Source organism: Vidua macroura (genome assembly GCF_024509145.1).
Source record: "Vidua macroura isolate BioBank_ID:100142 chromosome W unlocalized genomic scaffold, ASM2450914v1 whyW_random_scaffold_38, whole genome shotgun sequence".
Lineage (NCBI taxonomy): Eukaryota > Metazoa > Chordata > Aves > Passeriformes > Viduidae > Vidua > Vidua macroura.
The window spans coordinates 1,952,747-1,971,810 of NW_026530535.1; the positions used below are offsets into that span (position 1 = coordinate 1,952,747).

The window sequence follows — 19,064 nt, forward strand, 5'->3', positions numbered from 1 at the left end:
AGCCTTTCTAAGGTCAATTAGAATTTTATTAATTACAGCAAGCAGTAGCAAGCAAAACAGCGCTGGGTGGGTAGGGGTCTCCTAACCGCCCCTCCTGCAGTGTCCCACACTGCAGTGCCCCACGCCCCACTCCCCTTATTCAGTCTCTTTTATAGTTTCTTGGAGGTTTCTTCATTCGCGTCTCTTGCGATAGCGGTGGGCGTAGCTTGAGCATCCCTCTGCATCGTGTCTGCGTTGTGTCGAGGCAGGTGATCGTTGGTTTCACAATCGGCTCCGGACAGTGATGGGCGTACTCGGAGCACTCCTACGTTGTCTAGTCCGGTGGCCGTTGCCTGGTGGTCACTGATTTCATAATCAGCTCCGGCCATCCTCCAACATCCTTAGCCTGTGTCTGCAAGAGAAGCTAAGAAAAGCTCCCTAAATGGTGATTAATCATACTTGTGGTCTTGCGTTTTGTAATATGTCTATAGCCTTGCAATATGCCTATAGCCTTGCGGTTTGTAGCAGTTGCTTCCTGTTTCCCAACTTCACAGATGCTTCCCCTATCTCCTAACAAGCAAGCTGGTCCCTTATACTTTAATTTTATATTTCCCCCTTTAATATTCTAATTCTTTTGATGAACAAACAAGTTACCACAGTTTATCACAATCCCCCATTTTCTCTTTTACCATTTTGTTCATCAAATCGCTTTGCTGCTTCGTAGGCTAGAAGTAAAGTGTTCAGCATTGTCCTGACTAGAAACACCACTAGGACAGAGCAATAGAAAGCTAATAATTTGCCAATAAGGGTGGAGTCCTAGCCTTGTTTTTGTTACGTAATATCCTGTTTTCCCCTTTTTGGCTTGCTGCTCCCTTGGTGTTTCAGAGGCACTTAGACTGGTCCTTTGAGGGATCCTAGTACTCGGCTGGCAATAGTTGGAGCATTTCGGCATTGTTCCACTTAGAGGGGGCTTGGCCTTTTCCTCTCTGCCTCGCTCGCCGACTCGGGTGCTTCGAGCCGCGAGGTGAACCATCTTCTCGGCAGCAGCAGTACTTGCCTGAGCGTCCCCTTTTCCGCTCCTGCCTAGCCTTGTACTGTTCCCAGTTCTTATCTTTGACCAGAGGTGGGTTGCAAGGAATCCCCTTCAGTTCCTTTCGACAACACCCTTTTATTATCTGAGCAGCAAATGGAGTGGGCTCGTTAGTATGAAAACAAGAATACTCAGGGTATACTCCCTTGGTAAATATTTCCCACCACTCAGATCCAAAACTGACCCACCGATTTTCCAATTCTCCTATCCTTAGCACAGTTTCAGTTAGTTTTCCCTGAGTTTTATAGCACTCAGTACAAACCCCAATTGGTGGTCTTCCCCTCTGGCAATGGACCCACCACTGTTCTTGGCAAATTTTACATATAAAGCACACAAAAGGATAACAATCTCCACAACCTTCCTTGTTACAAATCACTATATAGTCTTTAGCTAGTTTGTAATTGTATCCCTTTGCTTCCCCCTATGGTTGATTTGGATAATGTCCACAGAGTTCATTAGTTTTTCTTAAGAGTCGCTTTCAAGTTCCCAGGCTGGCTAGTCACTCTCCACTGGTTATTTGTGGCAACCGGGCCTTTCACTCGGCTGGCGTGAGTCCACCCCTTTTCGGCCGTCCTGACTGCCGTTTCTGTGGTAAGCAAAACAAGAAAAGGACCTTCCCAGCATGGAGTTAAGGAATCTTCCTTCCAAGACTTAATAAGTACTTGATCCCCTGGTTTTATCTTATGGATTGTGATATCCAGAGGTGGTCTCTGTGCCAACACTCCTTTCTTCCTCAATTCCTGCCTTCTGCTCATAATTTGGGTGATGTAAAATTTAATATGAGAATCTTTAAGGCAGGGGTGATCTGTGGGGGCTTCCATATCATAAGCCATTCCAAATAGCATTTCAAATGGGGAGATTCCCACATCAGTTTGGGGTTGAGTTCAAATGTTCAATAAGGCAAGAGGTAGGCACTTAACCCATGACATTTCTGTTTCCAGCATTAACTTTGTGAGTTGTTTTTTTATTTCTCCATTCATCCTTTCCACCCTCCCCGAGCTCTGTGGATGCCATGGGGTGTGATATTTCCATTGAGTTCCCAAAGCTGTCAGGACATCTTTTGCAATTTTAGAGGTGAAATGGGGTCCCTGGTCCGAGTCTAAACACTCAGTTAATCCATACCGGGGGATAATTTGCTTTAATAATACTTTTACCACAGTGTTTGAAGTAGCTCGGGCCGTAGGATAAGCTTCCACGTAATGGGTTAAGTGGTCTACCAGTACCAATACATATTTATACCTCCCCACTTTTGGTAATTCTGTAAAATCTATTTGTATATGTGAAAAGGGTCGTTGTGCCAGTTCCCTTCCACCCATTGGTCTTTCTCTTAATTGTTGTTTATTTATTCTTTGACAGGTTAAACATTGTTGGGTTACCTGTTTTGCAAGATTATAGACCCCTATGCACATATATTTAATTGCAAATTGGTCAACCAGGGCTTGAGTTCCCCAGTGGGTTTTCTCATGGATTGCTTGCAGGACCCTCATTGCCATTCCTTTTGGGAGTACCTCTCGCCCATCCGGTAGTATCCACTTGCCTCCCTCTTTTTCCTTCACCCCCATTTGGTTTAATTTTTGTTTTTCCTGTACCGTGAAGGCTAACACATGGTTAATGGGTTCATGGAACTGGCAATGTTTTTCTTGGGGGTTATCACAGGCACACTGTATCGAATCAATCCCGTATGCATCCCAACAAGCCCAACATGGTTCTTCCTCTAAGTCAGCTCCACAAGTGGAGCAATCTTCCCTTTGTGTGACCCCCCCCTTATATGGTTTTAAACTCATTAGAGCTGCCTTTTTCGCCTCCTGGTCGGCTAAGTTATTTCCCCGTACTGAGTTTCCCATCCCCACTTGATGTCCTTTTACATGAACAATAGCTATTCTTTCCGGACCTCTCAAGGCCTGGAGCACTTTCTGAATTAATTCCCCATGTATCAACCCCTTTCCCTGTGAATTGATAAGTCCCCTTTCTTCCCAGATTTTACCAAATGTATGAACCACCCCATAAGCATATTTTGAATCAGTATAAATGGTCCCAACCTTTCATCTTAGCAGTTCTAAAGCTCTGAGCACTGCATACAATTTACATGCTTGTGCTGACCAGCTGGGGCTAAGAGGACCAGATTCTATTTTCTTAAAAATCTTCCCATCCACAATAGCATACCCAGATTTCCTTTTCCCTTCAAGGACCCGAGAGGATCCATCTACATAATATTGATATCCTTCCTCTAATTCCTCCTCTTCGAGATCTGGTCTTATTTTTGTTTGTTCCTCTATTTGCAAAAGACAATCATGAGTTAGTCCCACAACTGGTTCCCCGTATAGAAACTGGGCTGGATTTTGTAAGCTTGTGGTTTCAATACTTAACCTAGGAGAAGAAATTAGGATGCCTTCATACTTTAGGAGTCTGGCATCTGTTATCCATTTATCCGCTTTTTGTTGTAGTACTCCACGGATGTTATGAGGAGATAAAACCTTCAGTTCACTCCCAAAAGTTATCTTTCCTGCTTCTTCTACCAAAAGGGCAGCAGCCACTATCGATTGCAGACAGGCAGGCCACCCTCGACTAACAGGATCGAGAAGCCTTGAGAGATATGCCACTGGTTTCTTTCCTCCAGCCCATTCCTGGGCTAACACCCCGTATGCCACCCCTTCATTGACATTAATGAATAAAAAGAATGGTCTTTTTAGATCCGGGAGGCTGAGAACCGGGGCATTGACCAATTCAGTTTTTAATGATTTTAACCGGGTCTCATCCTCGGAGCTCCATTTTAATAGCCCGTCTGTTGTTAATTTTTCATACAGAAATTTAACTTTCCCACTAAAATTTTCAATCCATTGTCTGCAATACCCAAAAAGTCCCAGTAACTGTCAAACCTGCCTTTTAGTTTTTGGAGCTTCCAGGGAAAGTATTCCTTGGACTCTATCAGTATCCAATTTCTTAGTCCCCTGAGTCAGCCAGTGTCTGAGGTACTTAACTTCCTCTTCCACAAATTGTAATTTCGACTTTGAAACTTTGAGTCCCTTAAGGCTTAAATAATTTAGGAGTTTTTATAGTTTCTTCCCTTACTCTTTACCGGCAGGATGGGGGTATTGAAAGGGGACATACAGGGTTCTAAAAGTCCCTTTTTCAAAAGTCTCTTTATTTCTGTTTTTAGTCCTTCCCTCCCCTCCTTGGGTATGGGATATTGCCGAATCCTGACAGGGATTTCTGGGTTCCTGATAGTTACCTCAAAGGGTTCAATATTTAATTTCCCCACACTGTCGGGGGTATACCAAACTTCTGGGTTAATCTTTTTTTTTTCGTCTTCAGCCTGGAAAGGATATAGTTTTACTGTTAGTTCTCCCTTTTTTGCCTCTATCCCTATCCCCAACTCGACCATCAAATCTCTCCCTAATAGATTATAATCTGCTTCTGGAACTAGTAAAAATGACCCAATTCCTAATTTAGAATCACTTTCTAAGAGTACATCCTTAATTACAGGTACTCCAAAGGGTTCCCCTTTGGCCCCAATCACCTGTATTATTTCAGGTGAAACCTTACACCCTTGGGGAAGGGTCTGGACGGTTGATCTCTCCGCCCCTGAGTCCACAAGGAACTCATATTCTTGTTGCTGGGGACCTATTTTTAATTTTACCAGGGGCTCTGTTCTTTCCCTTGTCCCCAGCAGATAGAGCCCCCGACCCCCTTAATCTTCTTTGAACTGTTCCTCATCAGCAATCTTCTGCCGACACTCTCTCCTCATGTGTCCCTTCTTCCCACAATAGAAACAGACAATGCTCTCTCCACCTCTCGACTTCCCTTCAAACCAACTCTCGACTTCCCTTCAAACCAACTTCGCTGGACGTCAGTCCGACCTCTGGACTGACCTCCAGTTCCCCCCCACCGGGGACTCTGCTGTCCCCCCCCACTGCTGCTAACACGATTCCAGACTGCTTTTTAAAACTCTCATCCTCTCTCCCAACACACAACTTTTGAGCCTCTCACAACAACTCATCCAATCCTCTCACCTGCCATCCCTCCAACCTCTCCAACTTCTTCCGAATGTCCACCCAAGAATCGAACACAAAATGCACCTTCAAAAGTGTCTCACCCTCTGGAGTATTGGGGTCCACCCCTGAATACAACTGGAAAGCTTTCTTCAATCTCTCCCACTATCCAAAGAGCTGCATATTCACTCTCCTCTTGGTTAAAGGGCTCTTTGGAGTTAATATATATATATATTTAGAGCTTGACAGATCCAATCCTCAGACGACCCAAACACGGGCCAATACAGCTGGTCTCCCCCTATCCGTTTACTCCCCCCAAATTTTCATACAATAATGGATCATTTTAACTCTATCTTTTCCTTTTCTAGAAGGAAAGGCATCCCAATACTTTACCGTTAAGCCTAGTGGAAGTTTTACCGAAATTCTCCCACCCATGGGTTCAGCAGATTTACTTTTTCTCTGACCCATCTTCTAGAGTGCCTTCTCACACTCAACACAAACAATACGACAGTCGCTTCCCCCAATTCGTGGCCCACTCCGTCGCCGGATATGGGAAACGCACTACTATGGGGTCCACACTCACTTGGGGAATCTGAGCTGCCAGTTCCCCTCTCACACACACGTTCGCATTCACTGCACTCCAGGACTCCCACCCCTGACCGAGCGACTGGGCGGACCGGACTACTCACGTCTTTCCGGCGCCTCCGTTTCTTGACCGGGGCTTCGCCCTGTGTGTCTTCTTATTCACCTCAATCACCCCGGGACTACACACCCCTAAACGACTCTTAAAGACCCCGTTTCCGGGGTCGAGGCTTTGTCCCTTTCACATGCACTCCGGAGCCCGCTTGTACGGGGCCCACCGTCTTTTTCACACGCACACGCATTCCGGAGCCCGCTTGTACGGGGCCCACCGAGCACATACACTTATACTAAATTAGTAAGCCGAAACTTGGGGAAGTTTCTCCAGGGATCCTCCGCCCCAGGAACTTTGACGCAGTCCACCTCCGCGTCTGGGTTAGGCCCGCTTGCTCTCCTCCTAACCCAGGAGCCTCCCCACCGAGGGTAACTCGACGCCGAGGGGGGTGCAGCTCCCTCCCTCCTACGTCCCCCAACCCTGGATGCTCTTGGAACATTAGTCCCTCAATCCAGCAGGTTTGAAGCAACCCTGGATGCTCTTGGAACATTAGTCCCTCAATCCAGCAGGTTTGAATCAACCCTGGATGCTCTTGGAATATTAATCCCTCAATCCAGCAGGTTTGAATCAACCCTGGATGCTCTTGGAATATTAATCCCTCAATCCAGCAGGTTTTAATCAACCCTGGAAAAAGGAGGCCCACCACCCACCGGGGGCTACTTACGCTTCCTGCGTGTTCACTCTTCCGCGGTTCTTTGTGCACAAAGATTAACAGGGGTACCTTTGCTTGCTACTGAGTTTTAGGTTCGTCGGTAAAGGCCCAAGGAGGAAGCCCCCCCTTAGGTCCACCGCAAAAAGGCAGTGGGGCGCCTCACCCTAGTGGGGCCTCCCTCCTGGGTTTCCTTTATCCGAGTCACGGCACCAAATTGTGATAAATTGAGGCGAATAATTTGATTCAGCCTTTCTAAGGTCAATTAGAATTTTATTAATTACAGCAAGCAGTAGCAAGCAAAACAGCGCTGGGTGGGTAGGGGTCTCCAAGCCGCCCCTCCTGCAGTGTCCCACACTGCAGTGCCCCACACCCCACTCCCCTTATTCAGTCTCTTTTATAGTTTCTTGGAGGTTTCTTCATTCGCGTCTCTTGCGATAGCGGTGGGCGTAGCTTGAGCATCCCTCTGCATCGTGTCTGCGTTGTGTCGAGGCAGGTGATCGTTGGTTTCACAATCGGCTCCGGACAGTGATGGGCGTACTCGGAGCACTCCTACGTTGTCTAGTCCGGTGGCCGTTGCCTGGTGGTCGCTGATTTCATAATCAGCTCCGGCCATCCTCCAACATCCTTAGCCTGTGTCTGCAAGAGAAGCTAAGAAAAGCTCCCTAAATGGTGATTAATCATACTTGTGGTCTTGCGTTTTGTAATATGTCTATAGCCTTGCAATATGCCTATAGCCTTGCGGTTTGTAGCAGTTGCTTCCTGTTTCCCAACTTCACAGATGCTTCCCCTATCTCCTAACAAGCAAGCTGGTCCCTTATACTTTAATTTTATATTTCCCCCTTTAATATTCTAATTCTTTTGATGAACAAACAAGTTACCACAGTTTATCACAAACCTACAACAGTAATGTATCATTTACCTTCTCATCCTATTTTGACTTTGACTAGGGACATTCCTTTTTAGGGTAAACAAATTTGTTTTCCTGTTCCAGTGGAAGGTACAACAATTTTTGCACATAGATCAGGGAAAACTGGAAAAGCAGCTGTAGCCTGGAAAAGGGATGATTTTTGGGAATATGAATTTATGATTCAACAAGGGTCTCCTTAATAGGTCGATGTGGATTCCCTTGTGACTACTTTGGCAGTAAAAATGGTACCTAATGTGTTATCTCATCATTTTTTTCCCCAAGGTGCTTAGGCACTATGGCAATAATTTAACATGTCACAAAGTGAAGCAAAATCAATTATTTCTTCTTGTCCTGATTGGCATATGACTCTTATTTCATAATATTATGGTACCAATCCTAGACACCAACTTCCTTTGTAAGAATAGCAAACAGATGTTATAAAAATGCCTGAGTTTGGCCATTTAAAGTCTGTTTATGCTACAATTGACATCTTTGCTAATGCCATGGTTGCATTAGCATCAGCAGGTGAAACAGCTTGGGCTGTTATTTGTCGTTTTTACCATGCCTTTTCTATTTTAGGTGTTTCATCACATATAAAGACAGATAATGGCCTGGCATGTGTTTCACAAAAACTGCAGATGTTTTTTCATCCCTGGGGTGTTGATCATTCCTCATATTTCAATAGGCCAAGCAATTTTTGAACATACTCATGGTGTTTTGAAGTGCCAGGTTTAAAAATAAAAAGGGGGAATATATAGGGAGTTACCTTAAGTGAGATTAGATAAAGCTGTTTATGTGTTAAACTTTTTACGTCTTTTACCTGACTTACAACTGTCTCCTATATTCTATAATTTTTCTTCTTTGAATTCTAAATAGACAAATGTTCACAAAAATATTAAGGCATGGGTTAAAGATTTGATTACTGGAAAGTGGACTGGCTCAGTGGAATTAATAATGTGAAGGAAGGAACATGTGTGTTCTGACAGAGAATGGCCCTCACTGGGTTTTTGCTCATTGTGCTAAGTCTTATCTGGAGTATATAGGAAGGAACAGGATGAGTGGTTCCACAGCTGAAGTAGAATGAGTGGGTGACACTGGCCACTAGATGGATTGAAGCATGGACCCTCAAAGAACATGCTGTGAAGATGATAATTCAAGGCAGAGTAAATGGAAATATTGACTCACCCTGAAAACTCGAATTTAAATTGGTGGATGTTACCTTTACTTTTTTTCTTCTTATTTTTCTACAGAGAGGTTGGTAGTGCTGAGTAATGTGCTTTGTACCATTTCCCTTTGCATGGCACTGCCGTTCCCAAAATAGGGGAATTTAATGTACCTAGCGGAGAAGTGTTGCCTTTGCATAGGGGTGTTGAATTAGCAAAGGTTCCACACTTTGAACAACTAGGTTAGCTGCCCATTATGATAGCAGCAACCAGTTGTGAAGTTAAGTGGATGCTACTTAGATCTAAGTGGTGACTAGGCAGATGACTTGGTCTCTAATTCTGTGTGGAGAAAAATCTATTCAACTAAAAGTGAAAGTGACATCCTGCCATAAATGTGTCATTAAGGGACTGCGGGGTCTGTAACAGCATTTGAAAATTCATTTTCTATGTGCCTTGTTGGTACATCTTTATTGTTGGTGCATGGTTATGAACATCAGGATTTTGAGGGTATGTGTTGTATGGGCTTGCTAGATCATAGTGGACCAAGTTCACAGGAGTTTTGGATTTGAAGGAAGAAGTTAGTAATTTGCAGGTGAATGTAGGATGGAAATTGTTGAGTGGTTTCCTTGCAAGTTGGGGTATTGTTGAACGGTTTGGGGTATTGTTGGAAGTTGTGTTTTTAATTTTGCTGGTGGTTGTCATCATTGTTTTGTGTGTCCCCTGTCTGCTTGGATTTTTGCAAGGGCCCTGGAAAAGTCCTTAGTGCTTGTGTTTGTGGTTCAAATACAAAAAAAAGGAGGAATTGTGGAAGAGGTTTTACAGCGACTTCTGTGAGCCAGAGAGAATTTTGATAAGAGGATCCATGTTTACCCCTGAATTTTCTACCAAGGTTGTTGACATATAAACCAAGAAAGAAAGAAGGATAAATAAGAGAAACTTGCAACTGTCTATTCCAATAAGCACTTTGTCTCTTCTGACCAATGAGTAAAGTGTAAACTTATGAGTCTTGCAAGGATGTATAAAAAGCATGCATGCTAAAACAAAACAGTGTTTGAAGCCTTCTGAAAATGGAGTGTGTTGTTTTGTATTGTCTCAGTCTCAGCTATGACTGTCTCAACTAGGACAGGTGATAATGATTTATAGGGAGTTTACAAAGGTACTGAAGTCTGTTCAAGATATGTCTGATTTACGGTTTCTTCATCCTGCCCTGAGTCCTAGTTCCAGTATCATGTTTTGGGGGTTTATTAGTAATTGCACCCAGTTTGTTAGAAGAAATGCAGGAGATGAGGCTTTTCAGCCTTTCCTTTCCTTCTTCTCCTTTAAGTCTGTTACATCACTTTTTGAGAATGTTCAATTTCCCCTGAATGTTAAAGAGACCACCTTCCTAGTATTTAATCTAGTAGGCTTCCTCTATATAGTTTGCAGCTTCTCTAGAGTGGGAGCTGAGATGTCCAAAGGAGCTGATGTGACCCCTGACCCAGAAGTAGACCCAGGCATGGAAAATCCTGAGTAGTGCGGAGAATGGGAGGATATGGGCCAAACCCTTAAAGAATTTTCTGACCCTATAGCCTGGGACTTTCCACATAAACAAATACAAAAGCCAGCTAAAGAGGAGAAATACCTGAAAGAAAAGTGCCATGATAACTCTAAAGCGAAAAAGATCATTGCAATAAGCTGCGCCCTGGCCTATACTTATCGCACGCTGCTAGATACTGTAGGGCAGCAAATAGAGGCAGAGGGGCAGGGAGATAAATCAGCAGCTAACCCAGTTACTCAGGCTGCAACCAACACCCCAGTTATTCAGGTTGTAGCTAAACCAGAAAGCGAGCCTAAGCCACTGGCAGTCGCCATGGGAAAGAAGCACACAAACAAAACCAATCGGCCAGTAAATAATGATAATCCAGGGGAAGGACCCTCAAAGCAAGCTCCTGACACAAAATCAGAAGTCAAAGCAACTGACACGAAATCAAAAGTCAGAGCAACTGACACAAAATCGAAAGTCACTATTGAGTCCTTTTCCCTAAAAGACTTTCGTAGCTTAAGAAAGGATTATACCCTATGACCTGATGAATCTATAATTAGATGGTTAGTCCATCTTTGGGTCGCTGCAGGCAAGGCTACAATTCTAGACAATACTAAAGCGAGGTATTTAGGATCCCTGTCACATGACCCAGTTGTCAACCAAAGAATTATGAGGATGGCTGATCCTCACAGTCTCTAGGCACGGGTCTTAGGAAGTGTGGCACAAAGATATCTATATGCAGTCAATCGCTATATGCAGCAAACCCAGTGGAAGATCATAAAACAAGGAATTCAACACTTGAGAGAAATGGCAGAGGCAGACATTATCTTCTCAGATAACCTAACAGCTAAGAATCCAAACTTAGTACCACATACATCGATAATGTAGCAAAAACTTATATGACAAGCCACAAGAATATGCTCCTACTTTAGCAATAATGAAACGGGATGACAAAGAGGGGACTGTTGGGAAGGATGAAACTTTGACAAGAAAGTTTAACAGATATGTATGCTTGGCAGAAAGCTCTTTGCATGTATAACCTGAGAAAGGAATCGAGATGGAAGCAAGTTTTGATATAGAAGAACAATAGATGTCTAAATTGACAACTGCTGAGCCAGTCTTACTGGACAACTAAGAAAGCAAAGGTTACGTTGAGTTGGAAAGAGATTTGATGACTTAGAGCAAAGGATAAGCTGACCACAAACAAAAGGATGCTTCTACCAAGCAGAAAGATACCACAGGCAAACAAGACATGTTGATGTGGCAAGTAGAAAAAAGGTCTCAGAATTTTCCACTGCAAGAAAACTGAAAAACAACTTCTAGCTTAAACTGTAGCATACTAACTCATGTGATTGGATAGTATTAACCATAATATGGTAATGATAGTAGTTATGGTAGGCTATAGGTAATAGTAAAGGTATTGTATATGATGCTGATTGATTGTTATGTATAATATGCTCAGCAAAGAAAAGTATATAATGCAATGTAACCAAAACTAAAGGGTCTTCAGGCTTACATACAGCTGGAGCTGACAGCTGTATGTGTGGCTCTGTCACCCACAACCCTGGACTGTTGTAACATCTTGGATACAATAAACTGCATTTTGAAGAGCTGCCTGAAGTCCCGCATCTCTCGTCTCAGGCTCTTACTGGACACCGCGCTTAATGGAGCAAAGAAGCTCCGAACATATACAGATGCTGCACATAGCCCAACACATACAAGAATTGCAACTGAAGAAACATGTCTGCAGAAATTAAAAGATAAGATAGAAAAGAATCACAAGAAACTCAGAGAGGAGGTTAGAGAAGAGTTGAAAGAGGGATTTCTCCAAATCTTGGCAGTACAGATCAGAAGTTCTAGTACCAAACACAGATGTCCCCCAAATAGGGAGTGAAGGTACACACAAAAAGTAGTAAGAATCAAAACAAACCCTTCAGAACACTTCTCCTCCCACAACCTTTTCTTTCCCACTGTCAATGTAAAGAAACAAAACCTAAAATTTCCAGTTGGTTTACCACCTCTAAAAGTCTTTCTTCATTCCACTTAGGGAGAGAAGTCCCTCTTTTTAAGGTTATGGAGAATTCTCCACAAGAGGGGAAAAAAATAGTTCTCTCGTGGCTCTCTCACGACTAGCAGCCGCCTGGGGGAAAATCTGCTATGGTGAAGCCCCATCCATTTTCCACAAGCCTTCCCACAGCATGTTGATGGGCCGTGTCGACTTATGGGGTATTGTTTTAAAGATGAGCTGTTCAAAGGCAAAAGTTTTTATTATCTATCTCTAAAATCATCTTCACCCCTGGGAACAGAGATCTTCTCCAGGGGGCACCGGACTATTCTTCTCTCCTTCTCTGTTCAAACTTCTCATGGGATCACAGCTACTTTAACATCTGCTTACTTTAACATGGAGGCCTTTGATCAATATCAATTTGAACACTTTCATCTCCCCATAGTTTCATGCATTATAAGGAAAAAGAGTCCTTTCTCCATAGCTTACAACAGGATTTCAGCTCCAAAATCAAAGCATCTCCTTCATCCCTCCCATCTGGATCTTAACTTCTTCCTCACTGACCATGATGTCTTCATGTTGTTCCTTTACATGCTTGCATCTTGTTCCTTTCTCTCACTCGAGGGAGAATTGAAGCACTGAAAGGGTTAACATGTCGCCTGGGCCCTTCAAATAGTCACCTGACCTGCCGGTAACTTGAATGTATGCATAACCATGAAGCATGTATGAATATGCAACAGTGTATTGTTTTAAGGGTGATTCCTTTGTTCACAAGGTATGCTTGTCATGGCTTAAGTGCCCGAGAGCATCCGGACGTCCGTAATTCTTTGCTTTTTATTGTCTTGTAATTGTCCTAACTCAAAATTTTATTACTCTAATTGTATTACTATTTTTATAACCATTTTATTATTATTAAACTTTTAAAATTTAAAAACCAAGTGACTGGCTTTTTTCACACCTTCTTGCTGGCCAGGAAAGAAAGAGGAAGTTCCCTGGTTTTTTCGTCTTTAATATGTGTCTTTCAAAGAGGTGTGTCCAGCTTCTCAGTGGTTTAACAGACTGTCAGTTACACAAAAAGCTTTTGCATCACTTCCCTAAATTTCCTCCCATTTCAAACCACAACACTAGACTGTCAAAGAACCCATCTGAAATAAAACTTCTGAATGGGGAAGAACAACGAGTACCAGTTGCCACCTCGAGAGTACACCGCCAACAGTACAAAACAACTCAAAATGCTATAATTCCCATCCATAAGATAATCCGTGAGCTAAAGAGCCAAGGGGTAGTCAGCAAAACCCACTCATCCTTCAACAGCCCCATTTAGCCTGTGTGCAAATCTGAAAGAAAATAGAAATTGACTGTAGACTATCATGCCTTAAATAAAGTGACTCCACCATTAAGCACTGCTGTACCAGACATGTTGGAGCTCCAGTACAAGCTGGAGTCCAAGGCAGCAAAGTAATACGCCACTATTGACATTGCCAATGCATTTTTCTCCATTACTTTGGCAGTAGAATGCAAGCCTCAATTTGCCTTCAGGTAGAGGAGAGTGCAGTACACCTGGAACCAATTGCCCCAGGGGTGGAAGCACAGTCCTACCATCTGCCATGGACTAATTCAGACTGCACTAAAAAAGGATGAAGCTCCAAAACATCTACAGTACATCAATAACATCATTGTGTAGGGAAACATGGCAGCAGAAATATTTTTAAAATAAAAGAAAATTATCCAAATTCTCATGAAAGCTAGGTTCGCCCTCAAGAAGAGTAAAGTCAAAGAACCTACCAAAAAAATCCCATTCCTAAAAATAAAGTAGCAAGATAGACAGCATCAGATTCCCACCAATGTCATCAACAAAATCACAGCAATGTCTCCACTCACCAACAAGAAAAAACACAATCTTTCTTAAGTACCATTGGCTTTTAGAAAATGCATATTCCTAAATGCAATCAGATTATGAACTCTCTCTACCTAGTCACCCACAAGAAGAACACTTTCCAGTGAGGCCCTAAACAGCAACAAACCTTTACTCAATCCAAGCAGGAGGTCACTCATGCAGTAGCCCTTAGCCCAGTCAGGACAGGACCAGATGTGAAGAACGTGCTCTACTCTACAGCCAGGAGCCATAGTCTGTCCTAAAACCTTTAGCAAAAGGTGCCTAGTGAAACTTGAAGCCAACCATTAAGATTTTAAAGTCAAAGCTACACAGAGTCAAAAGCCAACTACACTCCAACAGAAAAGAAAATTTTAGCAGATTATAAAAGAATCCAAACCACTTCAGAAGTAATAGACACTAAAATACAATTCCTCCTGGCACCCCAACTACCAGTGCTGGGGTGATGTTCAAAGCAAGTGTTTCCTCTACCCAGCATCCCACCAATGCCACATGAAGCAAGTAGATTGCCCTCATCACACAGCACGCCCATATTAGAAAAGCAAATCACCATAGGATTTTAGAGATAATTACAAATTAGCCTAAAAGTAAAAATTTTGATCTCACTAATAAAGAGGAAAAACAAGTGATACATGCTTAAAGAAGCTCCACCATACAACCAACTGCCAGCAGAAGAAACACATTACGCTCTTTTTACTAATAGTTCCTATCACATTATAAAAATGAAACAAAAATAGAAAGTAGCCATATAGAGCCCAACATGACAGGTCACAAAAGCTACTAATAAAAAAACTAAATCAAGCCAACTCACTAAACTCAAAGCCATTTAATTATCCATAGACATTATTAAAAGAAAAAAAGTAGCCAATGCTCTACTGATGCCGTTGAGCAGGATGGGAACAGAGAACTCCAGATCAGAAGGCAAAGAAAATGAACTCTCCTTTATTTCAAATGCACCGCTCTATATATAGAGAACATTGTGCAGATTAATTTCATTGGTCTTAGAGTAAAAGCATCTCACACCATTGGTGTGCAGTGAATGATGCACACTGGCAGAACATATCTATAAACAATGTGAACAACAAGATAGATTAGAGAATTATTTACATTCTTTCCCAACTGCTTCCCAGGCTCTTGCCCGGTTAGAAAACCTTTCTCTTTCTCTCTGACTGACCTGAGAATATCCACACTCTACCTCTACATTAATTCATAGATAGCAACAAAAACTCTGTGGGGATGGCTGGAGAAGTAGAAAAAGGCTAATTAGCAACATAAGAAAAAGCCAATTTGAGTTGCTGAAAAGTAGAAAGACATCACTACCAGAGTAGAGAAACTACCTGTGCAAGTCCACCATATAAATGCCCATATCCTCAAGAGTAGAGCCAATGAAGAGCACTGAAATAACAAGCAGGTAAATCAAGCTGCAAAGATAGAAGTGTCAAAGATAAACTTAGATTAACAACACAAGGAAAAGTTGTTCCTAGCTAAATAAGCTCATGATGGCTCAGGTCATCAGAGCAAAGATGCCATCTATAAGTGAACACCAGACCAAAGAGTAGATTTAGCCATAAACAGTATTTCTCAAGTTATCTATGACTTTAAAACGTGTGCTTCAATCAAGCAAGCCAAACAGTTAAAACCCCTGTAGTATAATGGACAGTAGTCCAAATATAAATATAAGGAGGCCTGTCAAATTAATTACATTACGCTCCCCCAAACACACTAAAATATGTGCTATATGCTCACAACAGTAAAAGCCACCACTAAATGGTTGTCCCAGATTGAGAAGCAAGATGTTTTCTATTGCGATCTGTGTAGCAGTTGTCTTCTGTTAAGTGAGCAGTTTTCCTTATCTCTTTCACAACCAATCCTCTCTCAGGGGAGACATCTTCTGATAGTAGGCTATTGAATGACACTGCGTGACTGATAAGAACTATAATATCCCATTGTGAGATGCTCCGCCCAGAGGGAGGAGCCAAGCATTCCTAACTGGATATAATCTGAGTTTTGGGGACATCAGAGTCAGCCTTCCCACAGGTTTCCAAGAGGAACAGCTGGGGTTTTCCACTGGACCTTCAGAGGAAGACTACACCCTTTTCTACAGTATCACTGCTCCAACAGAACCACATCTGCCACTCCAGAAGGACTGCAGCCATTCCAATTTGGACTGCTACCAACACGCTGGCCAATGGGGTGCCAGGTTGTATTCTGACTCTGTCAGTGGTTTTTCTTTTGTATTATTGCATGTATTTTGTTTCTTTTCCCTTTTCCTAATAAATTGTATTTCTGACTTGGAGTCTCTCACTGGTTTTGCTTTTAAACCAGAACAATGGTTAAAAGCCTGTCCTGAGCCTCAAGCCACTGCCCAGAACACCATCCTAACCCTTAAAAAATAAGTCCTTTAAAGTCATAATACCCCTAAAAAATTAAATCAGACAACAGGACTCATTTCAAAAACATCCTTATCAGCACCTGGGCTACGGAACATAGCATTGAGCAAGTGTACCATATCCCATACTATACACCAACTACAAGCAAAGTAGAAAAGTACAATAGACTGTTAAAAACCACATTAAAAGCATTGAGTAAGGGATCTTTCAAAAATTAAAAGCAACATCTAACAGAAGCTACCTAGTTAATTAAGACCCGAAGTTCTACCAACCAAGCCAACCCTGCCCAATCTAAGCCCCTACATACAGTAAACAAAGTCCTAGCAGCACATGTCAAAGATTTGTTAAGAAAGACTGTTTAGATCAATTCTGCCTCAAATATAGACAATCCCATTTGTAAGGTTATCTTTACTCAGAGATCAAGTTACACATAGTAGATAATACAGAAAGATAGAACAACACAATATGTACCTAAGAGAAATCTAATTGTTAAGTAAAAACTATGTGTAAATATCACTATTTGATGTTACTGCCAATGTCTACATATAGCTACATACCATATATGTGCACATGTATAATGTATGTATTTGTCGAGTTAGAATATATATTAATTTTAGTAGTAAACTGACAATATGAGGATAAAAAGTAGAATGTCCTGGGATAACCTTTATGATGCTTATATCCCCATTTGTCTATTTAGCCCAAAAATAAGTTTTACAATTTTAAAACTAGTTCTGAGAGCAAAAGAGGGGAGAGAAGAAGTGCAAAGTTTGTTATCAGAAACTGCACTTACTCTCCTGCATCCATCTCCTAAACTGTGTTTTCTGCAGTAGACAGCAGGAGAGAGTTCTCCTTTGCTTTTTAGTTAGTTTTTAGCTAGCTAAGGCAGAAAAGTTCCCTAAACTGTGGTTTTTCTTAAAACTATTTAAACCTACTCTAGACTAAAAACCCAAAAGAGCACTGGCAGCTCGCACCTGTAGCCCACCTAGGCCTAGCCTAGGCCGCAGCATTTCCAGCACCAGAGACACTAATAAAAAATGGAGTAATCCAAGCTACAGCCCACAAAAAGAACTTTCTAAGTTTGTCATCTCTTCAAAATGGCGAGAGGTTTTATTATTGAATATTGTTCATTTTTTATGCTAGTGAATGCTTTGCCTGTTAAATAAACAGGTTTTTTCCACTTTTCTCCAAAGAAATATTTTCCTAAACCAGTTAGAGGAAGAGCCGCTTAAATCTGCTTTCTAGAAGAAACCCTTTAGAAGTTTTCTCCCAAATTTGCCCTAAACCAGGACATTAAGATAAGTGTGACAAGTTGCTCTTCTACACAGGACTCTCATTAAAGCCAGGATGGCTGCTTCAGGCGGCTGCTTCTACAATTTTGAGCACAAAATTGTATTTTGGAATACAAATAACATTTTGGCTTACCCAGAACAGTGGTGTTTTGGGATGCAGGAGTGCAAACCTACTCTGTCTACCATGGAGCTGGCAATTCAGAATGTTTCATGGCAGCCTTGCCTCATCTCAGCTGTAGGGCTGGAATTTTTGGGTGCTGAAAAGCAGCCCTGTCCCAAATTGTCTTCTATGCCAAGGATCCTGCTAGAGCAGTGTGGTAGTCTGTTATTTTACAGTTTGCTCTTCTGTAGTAGGTTTTAAATATTCCTTGTTATAAGTTTGTAATGGTTCATTCCATATACCCCATTTGGCTTCCCTGATGGTTCAGTCCTGAGTTGTTTACCCCAAGATTTTCCAGCCAAGTGTATGTGAATCCACCTGTCAGTTTCCTTGTACCTCCTTTGTTCCCTTCTGGAATGTTCCCTGTCCTTCATCCCTTCCTCGAAGCAAGATTGGGGTGCAAGGTTTGCTCCTTCCCCTTGGTGGCTTCTCTTGCATAGCCCTTACCCTGCACTCCTCCCCTAATGCCTTCCTACTGGTAAAAGGTTGTGTCCTCCCTTTATTCCCGCCTCTCCTTAAAAGCAGCTTTTTGGCCTCAGTTATTGTCACTTGTCCCTGAATCCTCTGGGGAAATAAAATTTCCTTGGAACTCAAACAAGTGATCCCTCTCTATTCCTTTGCCTTGGTTTCTCGTACTGGGTTGCTGCTGTTATCCATGCCACAGCCATCTGCTGCAGGGAGCTGCAAGCCCCCTGTAAGCACCACCACCCGGGAGGACTCAGTAGAGATCCGGGGGTGGCCGCTTTTGTGACTGCCCACTGGTCTCGGGGAGTGGGCTGGCTGGAGAACATCTTCCCTGTGACCGCAGCGCTCAGTTACAGAGCAGGGAGGGCTGGCCGCACCTTCCATCCCCTCTGCATCCCCACATGCAGGATGTATGATTGTAGACAGTCCCATGACCCTGCCTCCTCCAACATGTGATATGAGTCTGAGCTCATCTCACACAAGGCAGGAGTCAGGAGTGCTGTTGCTGCACTCTCGCCTATGCGCAGGCTGTGGTGGTAATGGTGTGGCATCCCTCTCTGTCTCTGCTTTGCATCTGGACATGGAGCAATGGCTGTACCTGGGGGCAGGAACGGAGAAGTCTTTGAAGGAGTAGTGAGGGGAGTGCCCATTCCCACCTGCTTCCTTCCTCATCCCTCTTCCTTCCTTGTGGCCCTGAATCTGCCAGCATGGAGCATGTTTTGTAATAAACCTGCTAAGTGACTGCAGGCAGAGTGAGACCAGGAGACTATAAAGATTTGCAAGCCCTACCCATGCCCAAATCACTGCAGCAGTGTGAGGCATGGGGTCCCCACGCATCTTAGTAGCAGTTTGTACTGAGGAT

At 42.8% G+C, this 19,064-nt stretch overlaps 1 long non-coding RNA gene across 1 annotated transcript in view; it reads right to left on the reverse strand.

Moving 5' to 3' along the window:
* Nucleotides 1–409: 409 nt before the first annotated feature.
* The window catches only part of LOC128822739 (uncharacterized), a 44,284-nt gene continuing 25,629 nt past the window's right edge, over nucleotides 410–19,064 (reverse strand). The window contains exons 2-3 of the long non-coding RNA XR_008441576.1: nucleotides 6,417–7,052; nucleotides 410–1,655 (exon numbers count right to left, since the gene is read on the reverse strand). This is a non-coding gene — a long non-coding RNA (uncharacterized LOC128822739). The remainder of the gene's footprint in view (nucleotides 1,656–6,416; nucleotides 7,053–19,064) is intronic.